The 10898-nt window shown below is 44.3% G+C and overlaps 1 protein-coding gene across 1 annotated transcript in view; it reads right to left on the reverse strand.

Moving 5' to 3' along the window:
* The window catches only part of tafa2 (TAFA chemokine like family member 2), a 204956-nt gene extending 200213 nt beyond the window's left edge, over positions 1-4743 (reverse strand). The window contains exon 1 of the mRNA XM_008111087.3: positions 3368-4743. The gene's annotated coding sequence lies outside the window, so the exon portion shown is untranslated. The remainder of the gene's footprint in view (positions 1-3367) is intronic.
* Positions 4744-10898: the final 6155 nt, after the last annotated feature.

The following is a 10898-nucleotide window of genomic DNA, read 5'->3' on the forward strand; positions in this document are numbered from 1 at the left end:
CAACTCCCAACACATTCAAATATGGTCATTTTTAATATTGCTTGACAAAGAAATTAGAGATGATCTGGGAATTGGGTATAGATAGGATGGGCTCAGTCAGTTTCTGTGCCTTTGTGGTGTCTCTTCTGAAGGGGCAAAGGGACCCTTTCAAGAGCACACACGTCCATAGTGCACCCTCAAATAGCTGCCTAAATTGATCCAGAACAGCTGCTTCCACCAAATTCCACATTCCCAACATATAAAAAGAATGCAGTGTTCTTTTCACTCATCCCCTCTCCTTGAAAAGGAAACATCTACCCTTGTCACCATGCAGAGTTCATGGAGCCAGGCTCAAGAACGCTAAAGGTGAAATTCACCACTCAGAAATATGTCCTGAAATCCAAAGACCATGTTCCCGTAACAACTTATCTCTCCCTCTTGCTTCTCTCTCTCCCTCTTCATCTCTAGCAAAGAAATTCCGCCCTCCTTTTTCTCTCCCAAGAGAAAAGGGGGAACAAACCAAGGCATGGATGAACTGGGTTGGTTTCTCCACCTTGCACTTCTTCTCCCTCAAATCACACCCCATGGCAGCAATTCTATCACCCAGGACACACAGATATAATAAGTCAATGCTTTCAACCCTGCCTTGAGGAATCTAAGGCTGAATCCACACTGCTATCTGATGCAGTTTGGACCCATATAATGCATTGTGTGGGTCTACACTGACCGTATATTGCCATGCAAATTGCATTACATGGCAGTGTAGATCCAGCCACTGATAAACTGATAATCAGAAAAAGAAATCCAAAAGATAAAACATCGGGTTGCTGTGAGTTTTCCGAACTGTATGGCCATGTTCCAGAAGCATGCTCTCCTGACATTTCGCCCACATCTATGGCAGGCATCCTCAGAGCTTGTGTGGTATATTGGGAACCAGGCAAGTGGGGTTTATATATCTGTGGAATGTCCAGGGTGGGAGAAAGAACTCTTGTCCATCAGAATGTTGGTGTGAATGTTGCAACTAATCACCTTGATTAGCATTGAAAAGCCTTGCAGCTTCAAGGCCTGGCTGATTCCTGCCTGGGTGGATCCTTTGTTGGGAGGCATTAACTGGCCCTGATTGTTTCACGTCTGGAATTCCCCTGTTTTCAGAGTACAGTCCTGATTTTAGAGGTTTTTTTAATACTGGGAGCCAGATTTGGTTCATTTTCATTGTTTCCTCCTTTCTGTTGGAAAAAAATCTCTTAAAATCAGGACAGTAAATAAAGAACAATACTCTGAAAATAGGGGAATTCCACATGAAACAATCAATTGTTTCATGTCGAACACCTCCCAACAAAGGATTCCCCCACCCTAAGCAGGAAGCAGCCAGGCCTTGAAGCTGCAATACTTTTCAATGCTAATCAAGGTGATCAATTGCAACTTTCACACCTGCCTCCAACAGACAAAGAGTTCTTTCTCCCGCCCTGGACATCATTCCAAAGATATATAAACCCCAGTTGCCTAGTTTCCAACAGACCTCACAACCTCTGAGAATGCCTGCCATAGATGCGGATGAAAGGTCAGGAGAGAATGCTTCAGGAACATGGCCATATAGCCCTGAAAACTCACAGAAAAGCAATGATTCTGGCCATGAAAGCATTGGATAACACAGATAAAACATCATTTGGGACACATATATGTATCACCTCTCTCAACACTGACTTTTAAGAATCAAGGGCTGACTTAGGCTGGAGCTACACTGCCCTATATCCCAGGATCTGATCCCAGAGGATTCGCTTTGAACTAGGTTATATGAGTCTACACTGTCAGATAGAAGATAATCTGGGATCCGATCCTGGGACATAGGGCAGTGTAGATCCAGCTGTAGATTCAAACTGCATGACATGGGTCTGCACCGACCACAGAATGCAGTTTGAACGGTGTAGATCCAGCCACTTATAATGGGAATAAGAACTAGATTATACGAGTCTACACTGCCAGATCGTCTGGGATAAAAAGATAATCTGGGACTAGATCCTGGGATATAGGGCAGTGTAGATCCAGCCACTTATAATGGGAATAAGAACTGGATTGTATGAGTCTACACTGCCAGATCGTCTGGGATAAGAAAATAATCTGGGACCAGGTCCTGAGATATAGGATAGTGTAGATCCAGCCATAGATTCAAACTGCATGACATGGGTCTGCTGCACTGACTACTTAGGCAGTTCGAAGGGCACTATAGGGTGGTGTAGATCCAGTCACTAATAATAGGAATAAGAACTAGATTATATGAGTCTACACTGCCAGATCGTCTGGGATAAGAAGATAATCTGGGACCAGATCCTGGGATATAGGGCAGTGTAGATCTAACCTTAGATCTGAACTGCATAACATGGGTCTGCTGCACTGACCACATAAGGCAGTTCGAAGGGTACTATAGGGCAGTGTAGATCCAGCCACTTATAATGGAAGTAAGAACTGATTTATATGAGTCTACACTGCCAGATCATCTGGGATAAAAAGATAATCTGGGACCAGATCCTGGGATATAGGGCAGTGTAAATCCAGCCACTTATAATGGGAAGAAGAACTGGATTATATGAGTCTACACTGCCAGATCCTCTGGGATAAAAAGATAATCTGGGACCAGATCCTGGGATATAGGGCAGTGTAGATCCAACCTTAGATCCAATTGCGTAACATAGGTCTGCTGCACTGACCACATAAAGCAGTTCGAAGGGCACTATAGGGCAGTGTAGATCCAGCAACTCATAATGGGAATAAGAACTGGATTGTATGAGTCTACGCTGCCAGATCGTCTGGGATAAGAAGATAATCTGGGACCAGATCCTGGGATATAGGGCAGTGTAGATCCAGCCTTAGATCCAAACTGCATGGCATGGGTCTGCTGCACTGACCACATAAGGCAGTTCGAAGGGCACTATAGGGCAGTGTAGATCCAGCCACTTATAATGGGAATAAGAACTGGATTGTATGAGTCTACGCTGCCAGATTGTCTGGGATAAAAAGATAATCTAGAACCAGATCCTGGGATATAGGGCAGTGTAGATCCAGCCTTAGATCCAAACTGCATGGCATGGGTCTGCTGCACTGACCACAGAATGTAGTTCAAACGGTGCAGATCCAGCCACTTAGAATGGGAAGAGGAACTCCACGGGGGAAAGGCACCCGAGAGTGGGTGAGACCTCCCGCCACCAGCCATTGAGGCTCCTGCCCTTTTGCGGCCGGAGGAAACGAGGGGGCAAGTCCTGCTCGCTTCCTGGGGGTCGGGAGGCGTTCCGAGCCCGCTCTCCGCGCTCCCTGGTGTGCCTGCCTTGGGAAAGCCCAGCCCTTGGGGAAAGGAGGAAAGGAGCCAAGGACGCCCTTCTCCTCCCTCACCTACCTGCACACCCGCTTCTTCTAGGAACCGCCTAGCGATCCTCCTTCAGGTCCCGGAGGGAAACTCCAGCCTTATCGGACTTGCATCGCTTCCCGAGCCCAAACCCGATGGGCGACGGGGTGGGAGAGGCGTGTGTGTGTCACACCAACGCGGGAGGCTTTTCTTCCAAACAAAGGGCTACTTTCCTAGGGAAGGCGAGGGAAGAAGTTTCCACTCCTCTCGGATCAATCAGGAGCGGCGCTTTGGGGTCGGGAGGCAAGCAAACAAAGCGCAAAGAGCCGAGAGAGGAGGAGGAGGAAGAGGAGGAAGAAACGTCGCTGCGCTCTCTGTAATCCGTCCAGGAAAGAAAAGAAAGGGGGGAATAAAACATACACACATATATAATAAGTTAGTCTCACAGCCCTGCCCTTTGGAAGCTCAATGAGACGGGGTTATCACGGAGCGGGCTCTCTCGGGAGTGTCAGGCAGAGAGAGACAGACGCCCTCCTCCCGGCGCCCCGTTAGTCCATCTCGGAGGCGTGGGCTCCCCGTTCAGCACCACGAAGGGATCCCGTTCCCTGCCGGGCTGCTCCCCTCCATGCTCCCCGCCTCGCCCTTCCTCGCTCGCTCTCCTTTCCCTCCACGAAACGAGCGGGGAAAGAGACAAGGAAGCTCCTTTTCCTTGAGGCTGGACTGGACGTCTTGCTCCAGAGCGCTGCTTCCCAGAGGCAGATTCAGCCTGGCTGCGTTGGGGCTGGAAATTGCGGGACGAGGAGGGCGAGGTTCAAGCCAATCCCAGTCTCGGGGTGTCGCCCAAAGGGGCTATTCAAGGGGAAGCCATAGGGTCTGCACCTTGTGGTCTCTTCCAACTCTAGGAGTCTCTGATTCCTCGTCCGCGCCTTCCCCGGGTTGGATTCAAAGGGTCAGCAACCCAACCTTCAAGTCATCAGTCCTGCCGGCACAAAGGTTTACCCCACTGCGCCACCAGGGGCTCCTAAATCGAGGAGGGTCTTCTTATTTTCCCTCTGATTTTCCCCCCACTCTGTCCTCACGTCCAGCTCTTGAACCGCTTTAGGGTCCTAGCAGGCTCTCATCCGGTTCGCGTCCCCAGCTCTCTCTTCCCCGCGCAGCTCCATCCGCGATGATGAGAGAGGGAGAGTCGGGCTCCTTCACCTGAACAAGAAGGAGCGAGGGAAAAACATCACGTCGAGGAAAAAAGAGGTCCGCTTCTCCTCAGTCACTCCCAGGCTAAACGGAGGAGCGAGGCTCTCTCCATTTGGAGAGCTGCTCTTGCCCTTCTGTGGGAGGAATCCTTTCCCAGCAACCGGGTTCTTCTGGTTCAGGAGCGTCGAGGAAAGAGTGCGCGCCCGGCTCAGGCTGGCTCCCTTCCTCCTCCTCTTCTCCTCGCTCCACTTCCCCGCTTCTTCTGGAGCCAGAGCGCCCGCTGCCTGCTGCCGAAGAGAAAGCGGCGCGGAACGTCTCCCAAAAGCTGGCCTCTGTCTCCCTCCAGCGGTCGAAGGGAATTGGGACGCAAGATTGAGCTTGAGGGAGACTTTGCCTCGTCCCCACCTCTGCTCCCAATGCAAGGCCCTTCCCCTGTTCTGCTGTTGTGGCCAACAAGTGTGGGATGTCTTAGACTAGGCATGGGCAAACTTTAGCCCTCCAGGTATTTTGGACTTCAACTCCCGCAATTCCTAACAGCCTCCCTCAGGCCCTTTCCTTTTCCCTCTCAGTGGCTGAAGGGGCCTGAGGGTGTTAGGGAGTTGAAGTCCAAAACACCTGGAGGGGCAAAGTTTGACCCTCAAATTACCTGTATAAGATGTTATAATAATACTATAGGTAAAGGTAAAGGCCGGGCTGTGGCGCAGCTGGCTAGTAACCAGCTGCTATAAATCACTACTGACCGAGAGGTCATGAGTTCGAAGCCCGGGTCGGGTTAAGCCTCCGACCATAAAAAAAAAAAATAGCCCCGGCTTGCTGTTGACCTAGCAGCCCCGAAAGACAGTTGCATCTGTCAAGTAGGGAAAATTTAGGGACGCTTTATGCGGGAGGCTAATTTAACTAATCTACAACACCATAAAACTGCTCACGAGGAAAAGAGGAAGAACAGCCACCAATGGACGGTGAAGCAACAGCTCCCCCTGTGGCCGGAATCGTGAAGCTGGAAAGATGTTAAAAAAATGCCTCTGTGTCTGTCTAAAAAACTGAATGTTGTTTGTCTGTTGGCATTGAATGTTTGCCATATATGTGTTCATTGTAATCCGCCCTGAGTCCCCTTCGGGGTGAGAAGGGCGGAATATAGATACTGTAAATAAATAATAATAAATAAATTTTCCCCTGACATTAAGTCTAGTGGTATCAGACTCTGGGGGTTGGTACTCATCTCCATTTCTAAGCCAAAGAGCCAGTATTGTCGGTAGACACCTCCAAGGTCATGTGGCTGGCATGACCGCATGGAGCTCCGTTACCTTCCTGCCGGAGTAGATCAATTGATCTATTCACATTTGCACGTTTTTGAACGGTTAGGTTGACAGAAACTGGGGCGAACAGCGGGTGCTCACCTCGCTCTCTGGATTCAAACCTCTGACCTTTCGGTCAGCATGTTCAACAGCTCAGTTCGAAAACATGCCAATGTGAGTAGATCAATAGGTACTGCTCCAGCGGGAAGGTAATGGTGTTCCATGCAGTCATGCCAGCCACATGACCTAGGAGGTGTCTACAGTCAATGCCGGCTCTTCAACTTAGAAATGGAGATGAGCACCAACCCCCAGAGTCAGACATGACTGGACTTAACATCAGGGGAAACCTTTCAACAGCCCAGTAGTTTAATCCACTGCACCACCAGAGGCTCCTTTTAATACAGTCTACTCTTTTAATACAGTCTCACTTATCCAACATTCGCTTATCCAACGTTCTGGATTATCCAATGCATTTTTGTAGTCAATGTTTTCAATACATCGTGATATTTTGGTGCTAAATTCATAAATACAGTAATTACTATGTAGCATTACTGCATATTGAACTACTTTGTCAAATTTGTTGTATAACATGATGTTTTTGGTGCTTAATCTGTAAAATCATAACTTAATTTGGTGTTTAATAGGCTTCTCCTTAATATCTCCTTATTATCCAACATATTCGCTTATCCAACTTTCTGCCGGCCTGTTTATGTTGGATAAGTGAGACTCTACTGTAATACTATAATAATAATAATGAGGTCTTCTGGCAGGTTGCTCCACAGTCGTGCAATAAAGGGTGAAAGGGAGAAAAATGCAAAAAAGATGTCCTGACCCCCTTCCATCATGTATCTATGTCCTCACTGTGGGAGACCACATGGATACAGACTCGGTTTTCAGTTACTTACAGATCCACCCCCAAGACTCTACCTCTGCCATAGGAGCCGCGGTGGCACAATGGGTTAAACCCTTGTGCCGGCTGGACTATTGACCTGAAGGTTGGGTTGTTGACCTGAAGGTTGCCAGTTCAAATCCGCAAGACAGAGTGAGCTCTCGTGTGTCAGCTCTAGCTTGCGGGGACATGAGAGAAGGCTCCCACCAGGATGGTAACACATCTAGGTATCCCCTGGGCAACGTCTCTGTACACAGTCAATTATCTCATGCAAGAAGCAACTTGCAGTATTTTCTCAAGCTGCTTCTGACATGATTTTTTAAAAAAAACCTCTGTCATGAATGATCCTGCTCTATGGTAACATCCAGTGGAGGCTATTCATTTCAATAGGATTTGTTATTATTCACAGTTTTCTGTTTGCACAATATTCAGAAACATATCCTCCATGGATATGGGAATTGTCCTGTTATTAACAATCATCCCAACTCTCATTCACTAACCTTATTACTTCTCATACATAGCACATACAAAACCAAATTATTATTCATATATATGTCTATATATAAACAATATTTTAAACCAAAATTCCATGATATCACACAGATTTTCCCCATATTGCCTAGCAGTTTATTTATTTTTAAGTTAAGAACTTCCATTCACAGGTACTTCAGAAAAAATGAGAATGAATGAAAATGACTGGGAAGCATGCAGTAACTCCAACAGTTTGCCGCATATGGTGCCCGTTATCTGCCCATTTAGTTAGGCAGCCAGCTGTAGCCCCAGCTGTTCCCACCAACTTTGCAGCTCCTTAGAAAAGGCTGGTTGTTAGACATCCGCCGTAAATGGATCCACTGGAAGAAGCATCTGCAAACCAGGATCCACTACTACCTGGTAATCAAGGTACAATGTGGCCTAGCAAGATACAGCAGAAAGCTGGTAAATACTGTAGTTGTGCTTAAGATATTATTGTTAATGACATCGCCATTGCTAGATTCCAGGTTTGAATCTAATGCAATATTCCTGACTGGCAGCTCTAGAAATCTGAATTATACTTGGATTGACATCTTTTGGTTATACCATGATGGTTCTCTTAAAGTCTTGCAAAGTTGTCTTAATCTGAAAAATATATTTGCATACTTAATTTTGATGCAATATGATCAAAACAGCACCTATACAATATGCTAGCAAAGTAGCTAGCAAACTCCAATGAAATCTAAATCTAACCATTCATTATGGGGAAATAAAATTTCAGCTAAAATGCAGGGAGACCCTTAAAACTAGAGTTGTTTCTGCCCAAAGGGGAAAACCAGTAAATCTCTGTTTAAGTGTTCAATAACAAACAAATGTAATGACCCAAACTGGATTCCCCAATCTGATGTGTTCCAAATGTATTAGATGACAAATCTGATAAGTCCCAGTTAGTATTAGGTGCTGACTACAAATGGTGTGGATTGTAATCCAACACATTTGGAGAGAACTAGTTTAGGGTAGAATGTATTAGAAAAATTAAAGCGGAAGTTATCTCCATTTTCCAGGATGCTCTGGAATGAAATAACCACTCATACACACGTTTATGGAGGCAAATATGATTGTTTTCTTTACTTTACAATCTGTGTCTCTCTCCTGTTCTCGCTTGTTTCCTACCTATGATATAAGTGATTACTCTGACATATAAAGTAAACACTTGTATCTTGATAATAAATGATAGGTCATTGGACATGCCTACTGCAATTTTCTGCTCACAAAAGAAACAGATAACAGTTGACCTAAATTTTAAAGGACATGGATTTTTCCTATAACTGAAGAACCTGGATATGACTCATAAAAATGGGGTATGGCATGAAATATCAGTAATAAATATGAAGAATGAAGCTTGGCTATTCGGTAGTTTGGAGACCGGATCCTTTAGTATAGGAATCGAAAGCCACATTTGGCCTGAAATGCTACATGAGCTAACTGATGTGAGTTGTGAGTGAATGGACTTTGTGGCATCCACATGATGCACAAGGCTGATTCACCCTACACACCAGATGTTCCTAAACCAGGCTAGAAAAGCCCCTGTCCCCAAAGCCCTGTTCCTTCTCCAAAATGCCCCATCCTGGAAAAGGAAGTTCTCATCACTTGCCTTCACAGTTTAAAAGAATTCAGGAACAAATTCTGAATTTTGATAATTTCTTGAAAGGGGAACAGGCAAGGAATTCTGAATCCAAACATTACACTACTTCATAGCACTTGCTAATTTAAGAGAATCAGAGCATTGAGAATGGGATGCTGATGCAGTGGAAGCAATAATTCAAAGGGAAGGGAACAAAACCTAATTAAATTTGTTTGCATACATAACCTTAGCATTGTTAACAGTTGATTGTCCTGTATTTTTACAAAATAAAAATTGAAAAGCCTCAAAGCCACCCCACCCACGTCTTTGGTCTCTTTTCTAATTTTTAGTTTCTGCCTTCCAAAAAGAGAACAGAAAGAGATTGCTTTCTTGGTGTAACCTTCCATAGAACGGATATAGCAACTACTGATTACAGCAAGTATCCACATCTGAGAGCTGCTCTGTAAATCTCACCTCAATCAGAAAAGAAAATAACAGGTTGCTTTAAAAAGTAATAAGAGTACTAGTATGTTCTGGTAGTAGATTTAAGTTAATTTTTTTACCTCAGTGCATTCTGTATTTTGAGTTTCGATACATTTCTTCAAAGGGGAACAAAAATAGATAGTCGTGGCAGACAAGATCCTCACCTTAATCATTTTCATAAGAAAAATGGAAGTGTGATACCAGAACAATTGGAATGAAAAGGATATATTCTCTCCAATACTGAAATATGGAACTATTACTTCAGAAAGGAATATTACACCTGGATGTCCTCTCCAGAAATTAAAAAAAAACCTTCTCAAAAAATGAATTCAGTTATTTACCCTGGTTTTCAATCCATATTTATATTATCTAATGATTGACATAATATTGTTGGTATCTTTTTGAAAGCATCAATTCACCATATTTTAACAACAATATTTTTGCATGCAGATAACTCAGTTTAGCATGTTAATCATTTGGAACTTCTTTCAAATTTTTGTTTGTAACTGTTCATTCTCCTTAGCTTTTGTGTGCTTTCTGCTTGTGGGTTTATTTATATTGTTGACTTCTGGACTGTTTTATTGTACATGTCTCTTTCTCCTTTCCATTGTGGCCTCATTTATTATGACTGTTGACTTCTCATGATGGATTCTGAAATAGCCAAGATCTTACTATTGCATCTTCCTTCAATCTCACTAAGCTCTTTTGGCTATCCATGTATGGAGCTGACTGGCTTCAACTCATCTGTAACTCCTTCTCCCTACCATAGTCTATCTCTCCTTAACTTGCCGTAAGACAGGAAAGCCTTTTTCTTGTATTTGAAGTCTCTTCTTGGAATTTGTTGGATATAATGATGCTTACTTTTGAAAATGTTTGTAGCATCTTTCACATACTCAGGGGGGCTCTATACAAACACCAAATCTGAGTTAGGAAGTGGATTAAAAAGAACTGGTTCCACTATGGTGCCCTACACAATTGCCTCCAGAAACCAGTTCAGGGTTGGGATGGTGACCACAGTATCTGCTGAATGGAGATTAAAATGAATAGAGAAATTGTTTTTTTAACCCAGTTTACTCAGATGTGTTGATGTACAGAATGTGGCAGGACAGAGGAAATGAGACTGAAGGGGTAGGAAGCAAGAGTTCCCATGGGAATTATGCAGTTTCCTCTCTTGGAGATGCTTGTTTACATTTTGGCCAGCTATGTTCCAAGGTTTTTAAAAAGCATATTAGTGCTTGCAGTGTCCTGTCAGTCTTGAATCAAAGCCCTGCATGGAGTATACTTTGATTGCTGAAGATTTTCTGGCTTTTTAGAGGACATTCTGGTGAATTTTTGGCTCAATACATTCTACAGGGTGCATTGGGGTGTATGTTTTGTGGGCACCATGCCCTTGAGCCAGCTTCAAACTGCATTATATTGCCCCCTCCATCTACCTACCTGAACTACATGATGTAAAGAAACTGAAGAAAGAGTACTATTTTGATGGTCTACATCAGCGTGGTCCAACCTTTAGTTACCAGAGGGCCAATCAAACTTTAGTATAGTTCAATATGGTCGTTATATGGCCATTTCTTAAAGCAGTAAGAAGGATAAACAATTTTTTTTTCCAAATGTTACATTAAAATATTT

The sequence above is a fragment of the Anolis carolinensis genome, chromosome 5, assembly GCF_035594765.1.
Source record: "Anolis carolinensis isolate JA03-04 chromosome 5, rAnoCar3.1.pri, whole genome shotgun sequence".
Lineage (NCBI taxonomy): Eukaryota > Metazoa > Chordata > Lepidosauria > Squamata > Dactyloidae > Anolis > Anolis carolinensis.